This window comes from Trichogramma pretiosum, unplaced genomic scaffold (genome assembly GCF_000599845.2).
Source record: "Trichogramma pretiosum strain Unisexual culture from Peru unplaced genomic scaffold, Tpre_2.0 scaffold3, whole genome shotgun sequence".
NCBI lineage: Eukaryota > Metazoa > Arthropoda > Insecta > Hymenoptera > Trichogrammatidae > Trichogramma > Trichogramma pretiosum.
Genome location: NW_019641698.1, coordinates 3,406,023 through 3,429,401, shown reverse-complemented (window position 1 = coordinate 3,429,401; position 23,379 = coordinate 3,406,023). Strand labels below are relative to the sequence as shown.

General features: G+C 41.3%; 1 protein-coding gene across 5 annotated transcripts in view; it reads left to right on the top strand.

The window, feature by feature from the left end:
- Window positions 1–23,379, top strand: part of LOC106650970 — a 159,325-nt gene that overhangs the window by 93,398 nt on the left and 42,548 nt on the right. For 3 of the 5 annotated variants that reach the window (XM_023462330.1, XM_023462331.1, XM_014369284.2), the window contains 2 exons: window positions 4,741–4,837; window positions 20,256–20,360. The gene's annotated coding sequence lies outside the window, so the exon portion shown is untranslated. The remainder of the gene's footprint in view (window positions 1–4,740; window positions 4,838–20,255; window positions 20,361–23,379) is intronic. The other 2 variants (XM_023462332.1, XM_014369285.2) reach the window with 1 other exon arrangement.

The window sequence follows — 23,379 nt, the reverse complement described above, 5'->3', positions numbered from 1 at the left end:
ACCATTGATGTGGTTAGCCAAAAGGCTTCGTCACCTCGATAAGATATTTATCGAAATGGTTGACTGCAGTTTTGTACCCTTTGAATTCAGGTGGATTGAAAATTTAGATATCGCACTTTTAGCTCCAAGATGTTACGAATTACGTACAAAGATGCATACTAATTGGCTTAGAGAGTAATAACGGTAGAATTTTTCATTTTTATCTTCAAGACTAGGTTTATTGTGTAGGCAGTTGAAAATACGAGATTTGCTACAATCTACGAATTACTCGTGTCTGTTGCATTGTTCGCGATTGTCTTTCTTGAAAGAGGCGCACGCAGGGGCAAGAGAGAGAGAGACAGAGAAAGGCGCTTTGGTAGTGGCAGCAATTCAGCAGCAGCAGCCCTTTAGCTGCGGCGCACAAGTTAAACGCTAGCTCTCTCTCTCTCTCTCTCGTCTACACGACCGCTGCTGCCTAGATATGGTACTGTATGCCACCGCGTGCGTAGCAAACATTTCCAGAAGCAGAAGCAGAATTTTCCCTCTTTTTCTCATTCAAATGCAAATAGAAAGACGCGAACAGCATAATTTAATACATACATATATACGCTACGTGGAACATATAAACTCGAGCAGCAGTGCGCGCCGCCGCTACGTAGTACCAGTAACCGACTAGCGCAGCTGCAGTGTACATCGGCGGCGAGGGGCGCGCGCATGTAAGCAGCAATGGAAGAAAAACGGATTAAATGTAGTGTGTTGTAAAATAGCGTTCGCCTGCAAATGAGCGTTGAAAATTTGCCGCTGCTGCTGCTGGCCTGCTAGTCGCTCGATGGCGGCTTACAGCTGTCTTTCATTACATGTTTCATCGTATAACTCGCTCCGTGACTCGAGCTATACATAACGCGTGTGTGTTCTCCGACGATGTCTTGCGCGTCAGTAACTTTAATTATTAAGTATACTCGTGTATACGCCTGTGGTGGAAAGAAGCACGAGACACAAGGAAACCTCCGTTGCGATTCTTATACACGGCTTGCGCACACGGGGCTCATGCGTCTACCCAGAGATCGAGTGCATTCCTGAAAATTTTTCCGCCGCGCTGTGTACGCAGTATATGCCTAGACGCGTGAGAGATACCGGACTCTCGCCCTCTCTCTTCGATATCTCGCGCGCGCACACGGCCAACCAACTGAAATATGCCCCGTGTGCCTCCGTGGCGCGGCAACATAAATAACCCTCGCGATCTTTCTTGTCTACGTCGAGGCTCGGCCTAGTGCAGTCGACAGGGTGCATCCCCGTGGATATAGCAACCGCCGCCTCGCGCGTATCATAACAGACGCGCAGATACGTATACGTATATGAATTCATAGCTTACTTTGGGGTGCGCGAGCGAGGAGCAGCAGCACTCTTATATAATACGTTCACGCGATTAATTTTCATTCCTAGCTGCAGCCGTATATTCCCGAGCTGCACTGCTGCTGCTGCTGCTGCTGCGGCGTCGTGCGGTTCGCTATTCATTCCGCTCTCGCGGAATCGCTTCGTTCCTCCGTATACGCGTATTAGTATCATACGTGCCTAATGTATGTATGTGTGTGTGCGCAGAGTACAAATGATTATACTGTTGACTTTGTAAGTATACGCGATCTATATACACACAATTCTATCGTTATATTCGAAACTAAATGAAGAGCAGCACCGATAAGCTCAAACGACGCGAGCGCATCCCAAAAACTCGAGTGCTACTTGACCCCGTACAAACGGGTTTCAGCGAATTTATCGTTCGTATTTACCCTTATCTTCCATCCTCCAGAGGTGCCTCCATATTTTTCCTCTATCGCGAGAAATCTCTGACCCTCCTCCCCCCGCCGTTTCGAAACCGCGTTTTACTATTATTAATGTTGTTATAATCTGCTTATCGGAACATATGCTGCTTCTACATAATCAAATTCTTCATCGATAAATACCTGACGAGCGTATGTTTGGTATTTATTCGCGTGCATTGTGTGTTTCGGCAACAGTCATGGCTGCCAGTCGTGTTCAACTACTTCGATTGAAGTAGCCAGCTCGATTATTCATATATTTTTCTCAATTAACTTTCATTTAGTTTACTCGAAACAATCATCGCATTCGCTCATCCGAAGTTTTTCGTTATTTCGATGTATTATCGTGTGATACAGGAATACGCGAGAGCAACATTGCGATTCTAAAAATGGTCGCATTCAATGAACGTTGGAAAAAGCGCAGTATTCAGAAATTTGTAAAAATTTCAAGTTTATTTTATCCATTTAGTTTTCACGTAATTTATTTAAAAAATATCCTTGCAGACTCCATTTTAAGAATTTCAAAATAAAAAATTTTAAAAATCTTCAATTACTGGAAAAGGCTTGGCAACCTGCAATAGAAATTATTTAAAAACATGAAGTTTTGCAACGATTAACAATAATTAATTTTTTGATTGTTAATTATTCGTTATTAATTGTTCATTAATATTCATTAATTTATTGAAATTTATATTTTATCAAAGAATTTTTTTTGAAGTTCCTTTGTCAATGAACGTGGCTTAATTAAATCGCTTATTCTGCTGGAGTCGGACTTTTTTTCGAACGTGATGTTTGATATGTAAAGCATACGTGTATTATTTGTCCGTTTCAAATAAAAACTGTACACATTTTTACAAAGGTCCAAAAATTCGCCTTATAAAATGAGTTTGTGACTCTGATCTTTAGGGTTGTTCCATATTTTCATCAAAAGAAATGTTTTCGTTTTTTGTGTAAACGTATCGTTAAATTCGGTTATTTTTGCATCTTATTTCCAAGGCGAAGATTAGCATGTATACATTCTCGCACGATATTATGTTTCGTTGTCAAGTTTTTTTTTTAGTGATATAAAAACACAGCACAATGGATGGCATCGAATCGAATAAATAACTGGAGCCCACTGTGTATAGTTTGTGAAAATGTTTGAATTGCGCGTTTTCATTTTTTTCACTTGAGAAAAAACGAGTATCCCTCGCTCGCTCGCTCGCTTGCTCGCTCTTCCATCATGCGAAATAACGTAGTGTTCCTCGGGATTTGTTTATATACGCTGGATGGCGTGCTCGGCTGCAAGGCAGCTTGTTTTCCGCCTTGGCACGTGGTATTTCCGTTGGAATGGAGAAAAATTGCCCCCAAGAAAGTGTGCATTTCTCTCCAGCTGGCTCCCCGAGTGTGTGCGCGCCTCGCGTCTCTCTCTGCATGCATGTGCGCGTGTGTATACGTGTGTGTAGCCTTTGCGTCATGCTTCTCGTTTTTTTCTAGCACTGCTCTTGCCGTGCGCCGCGCCAGCCTCTCTCCCTCTTCGTTGCATACCTACTACCTTTACGGCGCTGCTGCCTCCTCGTTTCCGGACTTTTTCACTGAGTTACATTGCGTCGCGTACGCTTGCGATTTCATAAAACTTTTCTTCTAAACGCCTCGAAAATCAAATCTTGCCTGCCGACTGTTTGCTCGTCATAAAGTAAGTGAAAATAGACCTGCTGTCTTTTTTACGTTCTTTACAATATGTAAGCATAATTAAAATTTATCGCTTTTAGTTGACATTTCATCGCTAAATTTCAAGAAATTTATTATTATGATTTCCAAGTTGGAATGGTAACATGTATGGAACTTGAAATAAATATTATGTAATGACAAAAACGACGTTCTAAGTTGTTTTTGGTGATAGTTTTTGCGCGACGATGAATGAAATTTGCGTAGGAAAATTGTCTCTTAAACTATGTAATTATTAAAATGATTAGTAGGCAACTTGAGTTTCCGCTTTGTTAAGTCACTTTCAGTTTTAGACTAGTTTGCTCAAACTTTAAGGTGAGATGACATTGTAAGCAACCCTTTGATAGGACTAAAATGTGAAATTTTTGAAAAATTGAAAGAAAAAAAATACTTGAAAACTGCAACGCGTTCATGATACTCCATGCAAACTTTTTCGTTTCATGTAAAAAGTTGGGAAAATTTTCTTGGGATATATGTAACTTTTTATGGCTAATTTACTTGAATCGACAGACGATTACCACTACCTCTACCACTAGTACTTCAACTATAGAATATGTTTGATCTTGCAGCTAGAAGTAAAATGAGCATTGACTCTTGGAGTATGCGCTGTATGATGACATTATAATTAAGTGTCCAACAAATGTTACAAGCAAGAGGCCAATCTTTACTTATCATACGATATCGTTGACCTCTTTGTATGAATCATACGTATTGTTGATAGTTTGTACACTCGAGGTATAGATGTCTATGACTGTGAGATTGCTTTTTTTCTATAGATCAGGATTTCGACTTTTTGTTTTTATTTCTCTTCCAGTGGCTCTTATCTTGAATATTGTCGGTCTCTCAGTTCTCTCGCGAGGTCGATTCAACTGCGCGGCGGCAGCAGCAGCAGCCCACGTTCCGATAGACCGCTGATTACGCGCACTCGACCTCTGTGTGTCTCTTATTTCTTCTTTTTCTCTTTCTATCCGTTTTTGTGCTCTATTTTTTCCTTTTTTTGCAGGGAGAAAAGCTTTGTCTACCTACGACTCGGCTTTTCAATCTGTGTTTTATATATTCATTGTGTTGCTGAGTTTATACTTTTTCGACGACGTGCGTGCAATGTTGGATATATGTATTTATAAAAACTTCAAAAAAATATAAACCATATGAAAAATATTAACTTTAAATCGTTTCGAAAATAATACGAATATGTTGCATATTACTATGATTTTTTAAAGCAATCGATAATTTTCAGGTTTCTTGGAGTTTTTGGCTGTGAGGCGATATCGATCTGAAGGACCTAGTTATTCAAAATGATGACGTCTCAACGCTGAATAAGGACAAACGAGCAGGTTCGTCAACTTTTTATTTTATTTCTTTCAGACCCATAACTCGTTAACGTTGACCTTACAAATGTTCGGAAAAATTTCAAAGCTCGATGAGTACGTGATTTGGGTGGCTTTTTATTCCGAATCTATGAGGTATTTTTAAAGGGGTTGTTTCCTACTACTGAAAAGCATTCCTGTAGGCAAGAGCAACGAGTCATTGTGACAGAGATGCCATAGATGTGTAATCCATTCGATGAGAGAGAGACAGCTCGTTCGAATGGTAACAGAGCCTGAGAGACAGCTCGTCATTACTCTCCGGGGAAATGAAATAGAGCAGCGGTAATTAGAATATTCAATATAATAGGGCTGTGGTCGGACCCGGAGGCTAGTGTAGTTACAGGCAGCAATCCGCCAAAGCGATTATAACGCTACGCTTTTGCAATGCATCATCCGTGCAAATGCAGTCCTCTTCTCTAATGTGTACGATGTGTGAGTGCGCGCGCGCAATATATGCGTGTGTGGTCTTTATGACTGTGTACGTATAATATACATAGCCAATCTCCGTGGGCTCGTGCGTTCGAAATCCATTGAAAAGCCTCGCTTATGTACAGCCCTTGGTTAAGTATATGCTCGCTTGCCCGACCAGCAATGACGATATCGTAATTTCGAAAACGCGTCGCATTCAAAATGTTTGAACTAGCGAATATTGCCTCGAAAAACAGTCGCAACGATGAAACGATGAAATGACAATTTTATTAAAAAGTAGGATCGAGTTAAGTTGTTGAAAGCCAAAGGAACTTTTTTGCTTTCGACTCGGTGATAATTGTGGAACATCCACTCGACTAACTTAGCCGGTGTAGAAATCTTTAATTGGATTTGTTAGTGCTACTGGAATCGTTCAAGAGTGCGTCTGCAAGTAGATAGTCCATAGTGAGTCAGAGAGTGAAAGCAAGTGAGAGGGAGAGAGAAAGAGCCAAGTCAGCGATGCAAGCTATTTCATCCTACTAATGGAACGTAAATCGACCTATCAGTGCTCTGCACCTGGCCAGACACCACCACCACCACCATCGTACGCGTCCTGATATCCTCTCCAAGAGATGCCCATCGAATAAAAGTATGATAATCAATCTTGCTGCAGTTACGGGGGGTGCCATACTCTGGCGCTGTCACGAGATTTCTCTCTTTCTAGTACTCGAGCTTGAGAGCTCACCATTGCAATTCCGCCTTTCTCTCTCTCCTTTTTTCACCTCACTATTTACCCCTCTGTAGATCCCCCTCCAAATCCTCGGTGCACGCTGATGGTTGCTAAGAGCTATCTTCGTTCTTGCGTAACCGCTTGCATTACCGAAACTCAAATTATGTGAAAAACACTTTTCGACTTCTTGAGAAGATAATTAATTGCTTCGTTGTTTACTCAACTTAAACGATTTTTGACTAAGCCATCGTTGAAATTTTACGCATCCTGATTCTCATTAGTCCTTGTCATTCAATGGGTGACATATTTAAATGATATAATCAAAACTTGTCGGGTTTCATCATATAATACATAAGAAGATGTCACACATAAAATATTACGATGACGAGAAAATATTTTTTCACTAGGGTCGAAATTGAAGTGTAAAAAATAACTTTCAGTTAAGATTTTATTTTTAAAGTAACTTTTTGGTTTTTTTATACTTTCACATACTGAGTACTCAAGCGAGATCCTTAGACGCGCTTTGATGATAAGTCTTTACGTATCATCTTATTTGCTACAAAGTTGTAACACTGTCTTTGAGGTTTAAGATTTCAACACTTCAACCTGCCCTTAAAAATATTACACTCATAAATTTAATCTTTCATTATAAATCAACATATATCGAAATTGTTTGACTTCTTTGTATTAAACGGCATTACATTGATTTTAAACTCATATAGTTTTAAACTTGTAAAAATTTGTAAAATTCTATTGTGTGTAGTACTTTCATAACTTATTTAAAAGGGATTTAATATGAATATACCGGGGGAAAAGTTATTATTGCTTTTCAAATAATTTATTTTTAGACTGAATGTAAAATTAGAATACTCTGGTCGATGCATCGATTCATCCTATGCAATTTTTTGAGTACACGAAGAAAAATCCTATTTCAAAAATTGCTCTGTTCAATAGAAAAAATTGCACCGAGGCTTACTATGGTGGTTTTCTGTGATGGAATATAGTAATTTTTATTATAGAATTTCTGTCAGTGTACATGTATGTACTAATATATTAACATTCGCATGATTTTTGTTAATACAATAAGAAAATCATTTTTGTTAAAAAATGAATTCTCAGTTTTGTTATGATTAAAAGAAAATAATATTCTACATTAATTTCACTTTGTTGTGAAATTTTATTAATTAAGCTTGAACATTGTAAGGCAAATCATTGGAAGATTATTTTAACTTTTCACAAATTAATTTACTATCAGACCCGAGTTCTTAATTATCAGAATGTATTTCATTAAATTTTTGAGAAGTAACTACTTTTAAATGTATTAAGCAATCATTTGCAATACAAAGTAATATGAAGTATCAAAAATCAATGATTTTAATGAATGAAGCGATGAATTTGTCCATTCCTTTCAAATTCACAAATCGATTTTCTCAAGTACCAATAAAAAATATCAGGCAAATCTTATCTATCTATCTTATTGTTTTATTTTTATTTCTTACAAAAAATTAATGGTACGAAATCTGGAGCCTTTTATGAAGGCTTTTGATTGGTCAGTCACTGAGACTGGAGATGAGTGAGATTATAATTTTATAAGAGGAGGATAAAAACGACACCTGTTGACCAAATGGCACCTATCGAGCATTAAAATGCGTCAGCGCGTCTGACGAGTACAATAAAAATAGTGATTAAAATTATTTAAGAGTATTAAAAAATGAAAAAATGAAAGAGTGCAGATGCAACAAATATACACGAAAGAAAGCAAACGCAAATGAAAAAGTAGTAAAGCAAAAGAGAGTAACATACACAGAGGCGATCTAGTAGAAGAAAAGGGAACGAGAAAATGAGACAGGAGATGGAGGTCGAGCGATAAGAGATAAAAGGGAAGAAAAAGCAGTAGAAAACGAGTAGGATAGCAGGTATATGAAAGTAAGACAGCATTAAGGGAGAAAAGAGAAACGAATAAACAAAGGAACGGAAATTTGAAGGGACAGTAGCTTAGCTGGCATAAAAAACCCGACCTCAACGATTTAGCCTTTAAACGGACCCACAATACGAGTCGTGCACCTACATGAAAGGCCACCCGATTGGGACTCATAAAAGCTCTCTTTCAGTCAATGCCGCGCTTACTTTTCTAATTTTCCTCCTTAATGCAACTAGCAACAACTTTTCCAGTTGAGACTTTTCTTAATTTTTCATTAGAAAATGCTATCCTTTATCGCTAATTGTAAAGGCCTGGCAACTTCCGCAAACTACGAGATTAAAATGTAACCATTTCATATATTTCAATGCACGACGAATGTTAAACATTTTGTCACTGTTTTTTATGGCTTTCACTAAATGGGTTTCTCTGTAACATTCATAAATAATTACGAATAAATAGTCAAAAGTTTAAAGCTTTTAAATCTTTACATAAAAACTAATATTAAGCAATATTGGATTAAAGTCTAAATTTTCTTGCCGAAAAATACGGAAAAAATGAATTGATATTAAGTGAAATATGAAATTAAATCGCACCGCTTTATTGGGTAGATAAACAAAAAATATGTGTGTGTATATGTGTATGCACCAAACAGATCAGCAATGCGTATCGATTGGTGTCGTCTTTCAGTAGTGCGCGTGTTTCAACTACGAAATAGTCAGGATGATATACGAGAGAAAAAATAGGTAAAAAGTAGTATATTCAAGGAAAGGATCGCTGGCTGGAGATATGCTTGTGTGCTGTGTACACGTACGTGCGAGAGCTAGCAAGTGCCCGTGTGTGAGTATACGTATGTGTGTGCGTGTGTGTCTGTTAAATCGGGACATGCAAAGTGAACTGGTTCGAGCGAAAAACGCCAGAGATTATGTGCATATAAATTTTCCTGTCAAGAGTTAAAAATATTCTAATAAAAGTTATTGCAGCGTTACACTCGGCGTGATGGATGCAATAGCTTTACCAGTGATACATTTTAACGAGCAATAAAGTAACCGGAACGTCGCTTCCTTAGTTAATATCGAGAAGCAAAATATTACATATGTGGCGAATGAAGCGGCCCTCGAGCGAGATTAATAAAGCATCTTCTATGAAGTTGAATCGAAAGCAGCATGCACGAAAAGAAATTGAAAAAAAAATTACTCGCATTCGTTAATCGTCCAGCCAATGAGAATTACAAAACTTGTTTTTTTTTGGATACGCAACGAGCGATCCCGTAGCGCATGTCGACTAATTTCGAAAAGCCAGAGATGGGAATTACGTGAAAAATATTTAAAAAGCAAAACCCGAAAGCGCAAACTGCGTCGAGATGCGAAAGCACGGCCGGGACCATCTCTCGACAAGAGCAAAAGAAGCGAGAACAGAGACAAAATGAAAAGTCTCTCGATTGCAATAAATCGCTCGCAAGTCTCGCTCCTGACTCCCTAGCCCTTTGTCGCGTCTGTCTCGCGTATAGTTGGTGGTGACTGCGTGACTGCTGGGATGCCGCCGCCGAGGCCATGCTCCACTCGACAGTCGACGTTTTCCGAACATATATATACACAATGCTGTATATACAGTGGTCGCCGCTTAAGAGAATTGCGCTTAATAGAATACGCCGGTTAAATGAATCAAAAATCCTAACAATGATTTTCCCGTATCCTTATACATGTAAAATTCACCGCTTAAGTGAATAAACTTTTCGCTTAATAGAATCAAATTTAGTTTGAAGACGATGTTTACATTCAATGTTGTTGTCGATTAAATACNGACGAGTGGATAGATATTGACGAATGTCTAGAAACCTCTGGAAAGCCAACAGATGATGACATATGCCAAAAATTGGACACAGATGAATCAGAAATTGAAGAGGAAGATGATAGTATAGAACCCGCACCTAATAATCTAGAAATGTTTAACGCATTACAAGTCTTGAGACGAGGAGTTCAACATCGTTCGAAATCCTTTGAAGAGTACTACAAATTTGAAAAATTTATTTTCAAAATAATTGACCAAAAGAAAAAACAAACCAAGATAAATGACTATTTTACTAAATTATAATGGTGTCACATATGATTTGAATAAATATTTAATAATAAATAATTTATTATATAAATTATATATATATATATATTCATTTATAATAATAAATTATTTATTATAATAATGCATAATTTCTCGGATTCAAAGTTATTTATAAGTTATTGCAATCCCTATCGGATAGTAGAATCATCCGCTTAATAGAATGAAAATTTTTGTCACACAGTGATTCTCTTAAGCGGCGACCACTGTATACACAATATATATATATGTACGTAGCCGTAGACGAGACGTCGGCGGCGCGCAACGCATCTCCGGCAAATTTCGTCGCTGTATACCAGGCGCGCGCGCGCACACACACACACACTGGTGTGAAAACCAGAAGCGCGACTCAGTTTAATTACACGAGGACAATATTGTTTCCGCATCGTGGAGCCCCAGTCATGTTTGCCCTCGTGCTGCAGAGCAGACCCTGAACCCCCGAAACAATCCAAATTAGCTGCCAGTTCGCGTCACCCCACACCCACCCGCACATACTCACATGCAAGCTCGCATGCACTCTATACGTATATAAGGTTTATTCATGCTGGCTTTAGTCCCGGCGTGCACACACAGCCGACTCTGCGTTGGCGCTCGGCCGAGCCGGTTTCGTGTGTATGAGCTTGATATTTCTATTTCGTATATACTCCCATTGACACGAGAGTCCTCCGCTCCGGTGACTACACGCATCTCGCGACATATTCCTCGCGTAAGTACTGGCGTTTGAGTATAGAAGCGGTTCTAAGCTCGAGGCGTAAGAGGATGATGTCGCATGTAGTCAAGCCTGTACTACGACTCGAGGCTGATCACGCGATAGTATTGCAAAATTGTGCGCACATAACGGAAGCAAAGTAAAATTGTAACTTGGCGCATCACACGTTGAATCAACAATGCGACGACGCGCAGTACAGTACATGTACTTGTGCAAATTTACAAGTCCCGGAAGACGTGCGAACTATGACTGGCATCTTCGCGCGAGATCGCGATCCTTCCATAAGTAGGCGCTCTTCGGCTGCAGTGTACCAAGGCCTTGTAGTCGGATAGAGAGCCGAGAGTACAGAGGCGGTGGCGGCAGCGGCAGGCAAGCAGCAACAAGGAGTCTAGAGTGCGAGTTTAATATGCAAATAACGGCAGCATTGCCTCGAGAGCTTCGAGGGGAAGAGGTCTCTCGTATCCTCAGAGCTCAATAAGCTCCTAAATTCACGTAAAACAAGAAAGTTATCCAGGCGTGTCGCCACTGCACGATCATCTTCTTGGCGTACTCGCGAGTGAAACTCACAGCAGACAGAGAGATGAGCGCTCTAGCTGCAACAAGAGCATAAAGTGCAAGAGAGAGAGAGAGAGAGAGAGAGAGAGAGAGGCGAAACTGCGGGCGGAAGGCGGGCGGGGGTAGGTCTAAGGGATCGGGATTGGAATATTCTATGCTTGGATATGAGCGAGAGAAATCCCGAGCTATCTTACAAGCAGCCATAGCTTACGGCTTTTCTGCTTTCGCATCCTTCGCATCTTCCTGGATCATCCGTTATACACGTCACTTCGTCGTAGTTTATAGACACACAAATTACATATGCATTGCAGCAACATTGATATTCATGGGAAAAATCAATTTAGCTACCTCGAGCTGCGATTCCTAAGCTCGGGCATGCATAAACGCGCCCGCCGCCGCCGCCGCCGCTGTTATACGCCTCGCGCTCGCAAATTCCGTTGCAAGCCGCAAAGCTCCACCGTTGCTGCCGCCGCGCGCGCGCGCGAACACGGAAAATATAATATTTTTATTTCAGTAAACGCGTCTCGACGTTTCAGCCTTGCAAATGATTGATTTACACTTGCGAGTTACGTTGCTACCGCTGCTGCTGTTGCTGACTTCAGCTATATACGAGTGGATGAACGCGCGCACCCTATATGCAAGTCAGAGAGAATAAATGTGTACGTACGTTAAATGATATCTCATTTTTCAACGACGTAACAAGGAGCGATTTTATTACTCATCACGTGTTGTATACGCAGGTGAAGAATCTTCACTTCTACATCGCGCGTATTCCGTGTCCAACAATTCTCCGAGGAACTGAGCGAGCGGGACTCGAGTCTGAATTTGCATGGATAGACGTTTCCTCTAACTACATCGACTCGAGTGATAGAGTATGATAGCGAGAGGGTGTGTATAAGAGGAAGAGAGAGAAACAGAGAGAGAAAGGATAAGTGGGAGGAAGAGCACACAAAACGTGAGAGATGAAGTACACGAGAAGCAGCGTTATCCCGTCAAATAGCCGTGTTTTCGATGTGGGTCAGCCGTACCCGATAAGCACCTTGTATCGAAATTCTCTTCATTCTGTCTCTCTTCCTCATTTTCCTGCCTCTCGTATGCTCTCGCTTCTATGCTGATTCCTCTCACCTTGCGACTATTCCCTTGTGAAAGCTTTGAAAACCGTTCCAAAATACACGCTAACTTATTGACCAGCTTTATCAAATTAAGGAAGATTCGAGCTGCTCTTTCAGTTCCTTTATCTCAAAGTGCATACATACCTTTTTTTTTAGATCGATTATCGAATGAAATGGGAATGAATTAAAATTTTGATATTTGCTTAAAACTTTACAGTAATAACTGTTTAACGAGTATAGACGCCTAAAGTAGTATTATCGTATTGAATCTGGTCTCAATTTTTTGAAACGATCAAACTGTCATTTTCTAAATATAATAAATAAGCTTACTATTAGAAAAATCGCCAAAAACAAATCAATTAATGTTAATGGATTTTAAAACATTTTTAATGGTAATTAGGTTATTATTAATATTTGACACTTCTACCAAGGTATTTCTTGTTTATTAACTTACATATTGTTTTTTTTTGTTTCACGCAATCGTATCAATAAAATAAGTTAGTATAAATAATCTCGTTACTGTTGATGTAATAGTAGTAAAATAATTAAAACTCTCTGAATTCTCATATATTTTAAACAAAGCTTTTGAAAGTGAACGAGAAAACATTGATTTTTCTGAGAAGTTTACTACAAGGTGTATTAATATTCGTCCTACTTTCCTTTGAACATTCTCAACGTTTGCTTCGAGTAAAACTTTTGAAGTGTGTCCATTCACTTCTTTTCTACGTATACTAGTACTAGTATAGTTTATTTTTTTTTATTTTATATTACTACTGAATAGAAATGTTTGATTTTTTTAAATGTTACTGACATTGTTGATTATTTTAAAGAATTTATTGAGTAACATTCAAATGTTTTCAACATTAAGTAATAATACTTGCAAAATTTATATTTGATAAAAATTTTTTTAATGATTATTATAACAGTATTAACATACTTACAGTAATGATCATAGTTATTATTACTATAATAATAAAGGTGATAAAACGATTAAAAATGTTCGAACTGAGAATCAACATTTTAGCATTATTAATAAGCATAGCTTCATACGATCCACAAAGTGCACATAGTGGAAAAATAAAAGGAGCAAAAGCAACTGCGTACCATATTGCCTCTGTGCTAATTTAGAATCTTTTTTTTGGTGCACCGTGTAGCAGCAGCACTACTATTAACGTATTCCCGAAGAGCTACATAGAAACGATGCTTTGTTCCTTTTTCTGAGTGTGTTCTAGCTACTTTTTCCTTCGTAAAGCTTGCACTGTTTTTTTAAAGCACATCTCAGGTACACTAAAAATATTTTTTACGAGCTAAGATTAAATTTTGCTTTGTTGAAATAGTTAACTAGTTTAATAACGATATTAATCAATCGAAAATTATATTTTGTTTTACAAGGTATTAAATTACTTGTAATTATATAATCGTTTTTCTTTTCAATTTTTTCGCCTAGAAATTAAGCTAAATTTGACTGGTTGGAAAAAAAGTTGTTGTTATAGAGTTTTTAAAATAAGATTTTCTCATTTTTACAATTTTTTTTTCTTCAAACTACATAAATGATTCTTATTTTTTTGTGATTGTATTTTGTTACCAATAAGGTCTACTGACACACACCGAAATAGCTGAGCTCGAAATCCTTGGCAAGTGTCGTTTCAAGTTTGTAGTTGTTCGGTAAGAATGAAATACGCGGTACAAGCTACTTGGAAAACTATTGTTTTGGTACAAAATGGAGAGACACGACGATAATGGTAAAAATGTTTTTTTCGCATTTTTTTTATTTCATTTCTCATAGGGTTGCTCAATTTTCTGAAAAGTATACCGAAAATATGAGAATTACGATGATTTGTTTCGTCATAATGATTACTTCGATCTCTTTTAAAAACCTTTATTCCAACAAGTGCATTAATAAATTTATTCGTATAGATTCGATTTCATTAAAGTATACGAAAAGTTGAGCAATTTTGATACATAAATCCAATAACTCTATAAAGTCTTTAAAATGCAGAAATACTTTTAGTCAAAAATCCGCTGCCGTAGAGCAGAACAGCTCTCGCGTAATATGATGTGTTGCCCCCTTACAAGTCCACGCAGAGAAAGTATGAAAAGTAATAGTTCAACGTTATGAACGTTATGTTTATGAATTGCACTTCCATTAGCCAGTGGTTACATTTCTGTCAAGCGCACTGTACCCTGCGTTGCCTGCAAACATAGCCGTATAAAGCTTGTTCCATTCTACTATGCTTTTCTTGCTGTTTTCTCGTCTGAAAACATTTGGATGAGCCATACATATAAATATTGATTTACGAATACAAGTTTTATTTTCTACTCGTCGACTATTCACAATACAAGGCTGACTAAAATCAAGTTTAATGAGTTTTATACTTTTGTTGAATGATTTCCTTCACAATTAAAATTTTGTTTTGCAAGTATAAGTTTCAGGAACAAATCGCTGTTTACTAACGTCACTCAAACTCGATAACCAAAGAAATCAGAATCGAAAAGCTTTCGTTCATACTTTGCAAACTTATATATTGGCAACTATTGATACTTTAGTTTCGTCATGTGATACTACGTATGTGTCAGAAAAAACGAACATAATAAAGTAGTTCAGCGGTGTCTATTTTTCTATTTCATTTCAGAAAATATCCATCACTTGTATCCAAATTTATGATTTGGAGGTAAGAATATCTGCGAGAATAAGTTGATCGAGTTTTTCGATAGTTTTTCAGCGCAGCGTTAACCGGAGTAATTATCAAGCAGCATGATGTTGCATAATGATTGAGGTTGATGGACTGCTGCATAAATAGCTTCGAAAAATTATGCGAAGCGATTTGGCGCGTAAATATGGTAATCAGAGTAATTAGTCAGTGCACTCGGGTGCAGAAAACGAAGAAGAAGAGAGCACAAACATACGCGAGCTCGGAGCATGAACGCGGTATATACGCAGTAGCAGCAGCAGCAGAAACGCGTAGGGAGCGTCATAAAGTGGGATGAGGCACAACGCGAGAATTCGGCGCGAGCAAAACGCAGCCGTTTAAGCGTCGTTATCAGTAGACCATATCCGCGACGATATATCACATTAATTGCGACAGTAGCAACGCTTCGGACCTCTATACGTATATTTGTGTGCTTATACGTACATATAGCGACGGTAATGTAGTACGTATGGATATATCAGGCCTTTATCGGCGATCCGCGAGCGCGTTGTGCTCTGCGCGTGCTCGCCGGTGCATGAAATGTACTGGATCGAGAGCTGCGAGCTTGGCTGTGTGCTACTGTTTCTGTTGCTACATATACTACCGCTACTGCAGCTCCTACTATTCATAGGCTTCGCTGATGGGGTAGCTGCGCCGTCATGACAATAACGATAGCGAGAGCACGCGGCGATGCCAAGCTTGCTGGATAATCCGATTATACCAGAGATGATGAGGTGGAACCTCGATCTTTCTGAATTAAAAAGTGCCTGCCTTGTAAAGGCGCACATCGACGCATGTATAAACGAGTTTCTGCACAACTGACCAACTTTCGTGATCACTATGCTATAACGTTGATTCCACTTTGGCATTGCCACGCATGCTGAGCGGCGGCTCTCGAGCTTCGAAAGTGCTTCAAAAAAAGAAAAACCGATTGCGTATTCCCATTTATAGTGTTGGCACGGACCTCCGAATCGAAAACGTCTTTGCGCTTTCGAAAAGCTCGCACAACTCATTTCCTCGACCCGCGCGTCTCGACGACGACGAATCGCGAACTACACAACGCTCTGCGGCGGGTGTATATGTGCCGCCGCCGCCGCTGCTCTTTACGATCGCATTCTTGTATATGCTCGCGACGCACGATATTTCCAAGTCGTTAACGCACAAGCCTGCCAAGCTTTTATCCATGTGAGCATTCCCATTTATATGAAGTTATCCCGAGTGAATTATTCCCAACTTTGAAGCTGCAGATGCAGTTTTCCACAATCTCGAGGATACACTCGGCGCAATATAAATGCATAGAAATACGTATATAAAGCATTTGGCACAATGCGCCGAGGAATAAAAGGAGCAGTCAAGGCGTAATGCTGACTCTTTTCAGCGAGGACGAAAATTGATTTTTATCTAACCTTATACACACGTATAGATATAAGTATATGGCCGAGTCTCTGCGAAATAAAATGGCTAAAGGAAATTTTTTTTGCAATTTTATAAAAATTCTTAGTTTAGTCCCGAGTGACTAGGAAAAAATTTCTGCGGGGAGCTCTGTTTACTGCAAGTTATTTATACAAAAATAAATACTTTCAGCACCCTACAATTTTTAGAACTTTTCTTGCAATGTCAACTATACATCCTGTAAATTTTTGTATTGACATTTAAGCATAACCACTATAAAAAATTAGAGTACATTAAAATAAAAACATCAAACAAAGATTATTTTTGCTGTTTTCCGCTATTTATAGGTTTACTTGAGGTGGTAAAAGACTCTAAAAATTCTTAAAAAATTCCGTGAAATGTATGAAATCAAGAATAACAAGTTTTTCTTGTCATCGAAATAAAAATGTTTTGATTTCATAGAGAATCGACCATATATAACAGGGCATGCAATACGCGCCCGCCTTCCTTTGGAGCTTTCGGCATTTCTCCTCCCGCATTGAAAAGTTTGTTGAGAAGCTTCGGTGCGATAAATTTATTGTGAATTTCGTCACTAGATGTTTCATCGATTGATATCGCACTCGCAAGCATTTAATTTAATTTGTTTCTTGAGAAAAGAACGCGCGGCGTTAGAAAAATCCCAATCGGCTGCGTGCTGCAAAACGCGCGAGGACACTGGATAAGCGTCGCCGTCGACACGGCTCTCGCGACAGAGCGAATGAAAATAAAACCTTTTACAAAAACGGCTTTGATTTCCTTTTGTTTCATCGAGCGCGCGAGAGACATCGGCTTAAAGCCGACTGTACACGACCGAGCTGTACGCGAACGACAAAGCCGAGCTCGAGGCGCGCGGGCAGACTCATTCGAGGCAAGCGCAAGCCGAGACAAGTTTAAGGGACATTAGCTGCGCGGCGCAACTGCTACTGCGTGCACAAAAAGAGAGGACGCGGCGATATAACTATATATGTCAGAAAGAAAGGGAGAGCGGGGCGAGCACGAGGCGTCGAGACGGGGGCTCCGATATATCCGGAAAATCCTCCTATTGCTGGGCAGGAGAGTCTCGCGCCAGTCACTCGGCTTCATAGTCGCGCTGCTACGAGTCATAACGCGATGCGGCGGCGTCGGCGTCGGCTGCGGCGCGCGCGTGCTGTAATTCATTCTTCAGTTTCCAAGCCCGTGCACTCTCGCCGATGGTTTAGCTTTCCTCCCTCCGCACGGCCCCCATCCTCAAAACGAGCTCGGCGACACGATGGCTCAATCCCATACCAGCACCCTTCGTCGCAGATAACTCTCCGTTTCGCTGGCTCCGCTTTGCTTTCTTCCTAGCCCTCGTCGTCTCCTTTTTTTCCCTTTCTCTCTTCCAGAGAGTTTTTATCTTTATCTATATAGATATGCATGTAAACCGCGAGCGTGTATGTGGCACACTCGTACCAACGATTTTTCGCTCAAATTTTCGTTCCTCTAATACCGACATAATCGCAGCTATATCCACTCTGTTCGGATCATCCGACAGAAAATACGTGGCCAGCAATCGAGTCGGCAATGAGATTAGCGAGGACATAAAAAATACAGAGGAGCGAAAGCTCGAGAGAAGATATTATCCAGTAATGTCCAATCTGGGTGATTCTCCTGTGCGCATCCGTTGCGAGGGGTATATAAAAAGCAGACTTGGAAAAAGTGTGAAAACTCTTTAATTTCAAACTCCAGTGATTCGCAGCTATATGTTGCGAGAGAGAGAGAGAGAGAGCGAGAGTTGACAATCACGCCCCGCTGTTATATTTTTGAACATTAAATTTGCAAATAGCACACATTCGACAACGATTTATAAACTCGCTGGCGGCTCCGAGCGCCGCGTGTGTAGCTCGCATCGCGGTAAACGCGCGTTGTTGTTTTTTTTCGCTCGTGAAAGAGCCGTACGGAACGACTAGCTGCACCGTGGCTGAATAATTCACGTCAGGTCAACCGCGATATTAAAACTTTCAATGACTGACTCGGATACAATGGCAGATTTCGTTTATCAAGCATAACCCGCACACGGCCGTTCTTTTTTCATGCAGGCAAACCTTGTTATACGTGCTCTTATGCATGTTTCAAAACAATCGAGAGCTATAAACTCAACATTCAAGATAGAAGAAATCAATATTGTCTAATCAAAGTAATTGATGATATTATTTCGGTGAACGCCTTAATTGTTGATACGCTATGATTTTTCTGTGAGAGTTTCGAGCGACGAAAAATGTTTTTACAGACGAAAATCTAAGAGGTATGCGTGAAAGCTATATAGCGTATAGTTGATTTATTCAAATTGAGACGTCTTCATGTAGAAACGACATTGTTGAAAGAATATGAAAAATAGCTTACTTTAGCATACTGGACATATTTGCGGATTCATGCACACTTTATAGGTTGAAAAATATTCGACGGAGAATCGTCGACGTAATGCAAACATCGTATATATAATTGCTGAATAAACAGCACACGTTATATGATCCAAGAGGTGAATTTCATACGCAGATAAAAGCATGTGTAAGGCATGCAAAAGCGCGGCGGCGGCGGCGGCGGCAGTGGCGCATTGAAAGAGACTTGATACACGAGAAAGAAAGAGAGAAATGCAAATAAAGCTTGTTATGAGTTAGATTTCCTTTAGAAATGCATATTCCCGAAGAAAACTTGAAATTCGTACGTATATACGCGGTCAGTAAAGCACCCGAGAGCCAAAGCCGCTCGGCGAGTGCATTGCAACTTGAGTATAGTTTATCGATGCACGAAAACTAGTCGTACAGCCCGAGAATGCACGAAAGTATGGTTGAGATGGAGTGAGAGAGAGAGAGAGAGAGCAAGCTATACAGAGAGATGTACCTCGAAAGCGGCAACGAAGCGACAGAACGATGCTACGATGGAGAGAGCGAGAGAGAGAGAGAGGAGAAGAAAGTAGGGCTCTCTTTTTCGTGAACCGTGATACTTGGCATTCGTAAGTTGCTCGAGGGGTAGCAAGCGAGTTGAAGAGAGCAGAGCTACGAGACTCGGGCGAAGCTATATATACCTTACTATAACTGTACTATATACTACTCGTTCGCCAGTTTGTCCTTAGTTGACGTACGTCGCACGTTTGCCTGCGGGCTACGATACTTTAAGTACGGCAAAAGCTTAACTGTACTGCTGCTGGGAAAGCTAACCGCAAGTTCTCGACTGTGTGTGCGCGAGCTATCCTCTTCTTTTCGTATTCACTGAGCCAAAGGGATGCATTACTACGTCCATGAGCTCTGTACTACTACCGCTACTACTACCACTACGTGTATGTTCTGTACGGGTTCGTGTACGTAGCACGCAAACATGTTTACGCGGGTATAACGCAGCCAGCCGCCGACAGCGACCCGATCCGCAAAAGAGACGAAGACTTATTTATTATGCCGACTGCCGTGAATATAACATATATAAACACATGTTCGCGCAGCACTTATATGTATCAACAGACTTAATAATGCTTGTCTCTCACAATGCACGCTTTTCTCCCCTCCTATGTACGCCGGTAGCTTTATTAATACCCACGACGACTACGCGTGCGTGTACTGTAAATATGTCAAGCGCATTCCTGCGTACGTAACGAAATGAACATTATTTTTGAATGCTCCTCGCGTATTTTATCATATATACATCAGGGTTTTCAGTTCGAGGAAATTATTCAAAATATTCGTTGTTACGTTCTTGTTGTTGCAGTGACTGCCCTCCCTCTTATACATCCAGCTACCCCACGTATACCAGTGAGATGCCCCTGGAGGCTGGCTAGAAGATCGTCGTCACACAGGAAGCACCAAGCACGGCGTAAGTTTCTCTTCTCAAAGTACACACATACTCGTGCGCGCTGCACCTGAACTCCTCTCTCGCGAGGAGAGCAGAGTATAGAGGCGGAAGATTGCTATAACGATTCGCTCGTCGAGTCTGCGCTATTAGCGCATAGTTCTGCTGCACGCGAAAAGTCGACTCTCGCTCGCTGCTGCTGCTGCTGCTGCTGCTAGTGCTCGATCGATAAACAATCGAGTCTCGAAGCATAGGCAGATAGATAGATATGCTGTGTATATCTATAGCTCGCACGTAACGCGGGCTACAGGAGGGCGTCACACAGGAGTTTTGAGGAAGATGCCGAGGATGGTAGAACTATAGATATATACTTGGGGGATGAGGGTGGGAATAGGGAGGATGTATAGTAGATGCGCGGGGGAGTTGCGGGGGAGGAGGGCGACGCGGGCACACGGGCTCCTAGAGTTAACTCCGGCTACGGGGAGCTCGAGAAGGTCCCACGAGCGCAAGCCAGCTCGTTTCTTCATTCCCTTCACGTGCGGCCGAGTTCTCGGCGTGGAAAAAGGCATAGCTCCCTATATGCATATACGTGTACCGGCTCTATATAGGTATACGTTGCGCACACACAAATACAACACGAGCCGTGTGCATAGCGCGTGCATCTGGGGCCATACGTGCGTGGCGCCGCGCGCTACTCTACGTGTCTTGGCGTGCAGTGCACGTGCGTGCGTGTGGCGCGCCCGCATGTACACGGTCTCTAGTATATCGAAAAGCAAGGGGCGCATGCAGGAATAAAGACCGCAGCTCGACGCGACGCCAAGCAGCCTGCACACAGACGTCACGCACGCGGTGCGACTAATCTAGCCGCAGCCCAGCAGCGGCCATCGTACGATCGTGGCGGCCACTGCCAAGGTACAGGAGCAGCACCAGCCTATGTATATATTCCCCCGACAAATGTGGACCAAAGCGACGCGAACTTCCTCCGTTCGTGTCGATTCGCTGTGGAATTAATCCGCGCGCGAAGCTATCTATGGGCCATTCGCACCGGGACGCTAGAATGCGCGTATAGTCTCGCATGCTCCTGCAACTTCCCACCCACACAGGACATTCGAGAATGTATGGGGATGCGGTCGAAGGTAAGGCAGATTACACTCTCGTACGAGCGCGTTATACACACAAAGAACGCACTTTTATTCATATTCGAGCGAGCGTCTGCTACAGCAGCAGCTGCGACGGGAGTTTTTGCGCGAGCTTTTTTTGTTTTTTAATCGGCTGGACTCGCGGCCGGAAACAATCGGATGAGCATAATCCGCAAAAGCACAACAATGCCCGCTCGCGTCCCTGGACGCCACTGCACACAGTTCCATCGCCATGCTGCACCTAAACGCATAGCTGCAGGTACTGTCTACCATACATTCGCGCGCCGTACATACTTATATATAGTTATCGAGCTTTATACGTATACGGCGTGGGCGTCCGGACCAGGCTGCGGAGCGGGTATTATTGTTAAGCTGGCCATATTCTACGACGGCGTGGCGGTACAGGCCGGCATGCAGCGAGCGCACGCACACATTGCTCCAGCCGACATAATTCATTGGCTTGCGTTATTAACTTGGCGCGCGCTGCTCTCTTCTACCCGTGCGCGCATATTGCTTCCGCAATTAACATTATTTTACTCGTTTGGACGACATCAATTGATATTAATCAATGTGCTAATGAAGATAGAACGCGATGCAAGAACGCAATGCCGCCGCCGCCGCTACTGCTGCTGCAAGCTCCGGAGTTGGGATCGTAGCTTCGCTCTTATATGTATAGGTATATACAGCGAAGGCGGCTTGCCTCGATAAATGCTATCTCGCTTGGCAGCTAGCACGTGGAATTCATTTTTTAATTTGAGCTTTATACCATCGACCGATATGCGCACGACGCCCGAATGCCCTTCTTCTTCCCCCGTGCCTTTTTCTTACCCTCGCGCGCTTTTGTGGGAAATATTTATTATCGATTTCTGCATCGTCGCTCGTGTACTTTATTTTATAACGCATCATAATAAATTGACTCGACGCTCGTGAGAGAAATGTCGCTTTACTGGCTGCGCGCAGAAAAAAAAAATTCAACTCGCTTAATCGTCTTGGACGTAAATGAGGTTGCGGCCAACAGCAGAAGCAGCAGCAGCAGCAGCGACGATGGCGGCGGCAAAATCGAGAGCACGAGGCATGATATCCCAACGCGCGCTATTCACATTACTTTTCGCTTCCACGAGTGCGCAGGAGAGCGGAGCGGAGCAGAGCAGCTACTGACTATACGCTTGGAATATCGTTAGAGCAAATTCGAGATTGAAAACTTGGCCCCAAAAATTCTCTCCCATTGTTCATAATAATTCGTTCGTACAACTGGACGAACATTTTTTTCGCGCTCGGTGTAATTGCGCCAGTGTGCTGCCGCTGCTGCTGCCACTAGAGCGCTATTGCTGCTATCAGCCGGATTAGCGCGAATAAACGTATCACGCTCCCATGTGCGTACATTTTTCTTTTCTCTCTCTATCTCGCTCTCTTTCTCTCTCTCTCTCCCGCTGCTCTGACAATTCATTGTTTGGAGAATAAAGGTATAAAATGCCGCCGCCGCAGCCCTCGCTGGTGGCTTGAATCGCGCGCTTAACGTGTACCATTGCGCTCGGTGGCGCGCACACTTATACCATCCGCTTAACTATAGATACTCGACTTTGTTCTTGACAAGTCTGAAATTTAATCGATTCACCAACGCGCAAGAGAGTCGACGTCGTTATCGAGTCAATCATCTTTTTCAGACCCTCGTATAGGTGAAGCTTCATTTATCTTTTAGTATTATTGAGCCCCAACAATAGAATATAATAATATTTTAAACATTTCTGCAGGCGCGTCACCGGTACATTGGTAATTACGATTCATCTCGATTATGCTGTTCATTTTACATTTATACTCTCTGAAAGCTTCGCGCGGGCCAATATGTCTCGATCAATTTATGATTTTGGCCAGGCAGCGCAATAATTAAATTATATCGGAGTAAT